This window comes from Octodon degus, unplaced genomic scaffold (assembly GCF_000260255.1).
Source record: "Octodon degus isolate 3935 unplaced genomic scaffold, OctDeg1.0 scaffold00024, whole genome shotgun sequence".
NCBI classification, from domain to species: Eukaryota; Metazoa; Chordata; class Mammalia; order Rodentia; family Octodontidae; genus Octodon; species Octodon degus.
Window position 1 is genome coordinate 4,549,740 of NW_004524600.1, and position 1,318 is coordinate 4,551,057.

Genomic DNA, 1,318 nt, shown 5'->3' on the forward strand with positions numbered 1-1,318 from the left:
ACACACACACACACACACACACACATCTCTGAGCCCTGCCAGAATTGCTACTGATCAGATTAGATTGCTTGCTTTAGTGGATGGCTGAGCACAACCAGGAAGAAGCCTTGTTCCCAGGCAGCCACATGTTTCTGTATTTTTTTTTAATTGTTTCTTTTCTGTTTTGTGTGGTGCTAGGGATTGAACCCAGAACCTCTGTGCTGAGCAATACCCCCAGCCACTTTTTATTTTGGTACCTGTCTTGCTAAGTTGCCCAGCCTGAGCTGAAACTTGCAATACTCCTTCCTCAATCTCCTAGAGTGCTGGGATCACAGGTGTGCATCACCACACCCAGTGCCATGTGTTTTTACATGCTAGTACTCTGAAGCATAAATCAGGTGCCAAGGACTGGCCTGGTGAAGAGAGGCATCTTCTCCCCAAGAACACACAAGACAAATGTTCCCCGCCATACCCTACACCAGTGCAACCGGCACCCACTTCCCTGTGTGAGGCAGCCACTGTTACCACCATGAGGTGACTAAGCTACAGCCACTTGTGACTCCTCTGACAGCTACCAGATGCTTGGGTGTTCAAGCATAGTTGCTATCCTCCCCTGCATCCCTCAGGAATGCCTGTGGTAGCAGGCACTGTGGTTTTAAATGTTGCCATTCTTCCTGTTGAAAAGAGTATACTTCATTCTTCATAAACGTCTTTGAGAAGACCTCTCCCCACCCCGCCAATGCAGTTGCAAAAGCCTCACCAAAGGAATCCATCTTGACATGGAAATGACAGGGCAACCATAGGACCAGCCAGGAGGGAGGGTCATTGAGGTGATGTGAACAATTCAACAGAAACCACATCCACACTGGTGGCATGGGGCGGTCTCCACTTGTGAAGAGACCCCTCACTTATGCCCCTGGTTTAACACTCATTGTCACAGGAGCCTTCCTGTAGTGGTGTATTTTCTGCCTCCGTACTAAGGGAAATGCTCAAAGCAAGATTTAAATATAACATTTGTGATTTTTAAAGGGAAAAAAATGTGACATAGGAGAGCATCCTTTTCCTTGCCATAGCCGCACTGTTATGCAGGCAGGGTCACATGTGCCTTTTGGGTCTCTGCCTCTAGGATCTGGGTGGTTTGATTTAGTTCTAAAGGTCCAGGAAAAGCTACTGAATTTTTGTTATTTGGTCATGAGGTAGAACAATTGTATTAGTATATATATTATTGGTGCATTGTAGACATACACAGTGATAACATTCATCACAAGGAATTTGTTCCTATATACAATATATCTTGCTACTACTGCTTTGCTTTTTTTTTTTTTTTTTTTTTTTTTTT

The 1,318-nt window shown here is 44.8% G+C and overlaps 1 protein-coding gene across 4 annotated transcripts in view; it reads left to right on the plus strand.

Moving 5' to 3' along the window:
* The window catches only part of Arid1b (AT-rich interaction domain 1B), a 461,162-nt gene that overhangs the window by 447,524 nt on the left and 12,320 nt on the right, over positions 1–1,318 (plus strand). The window lies entirely within an intron of this gene.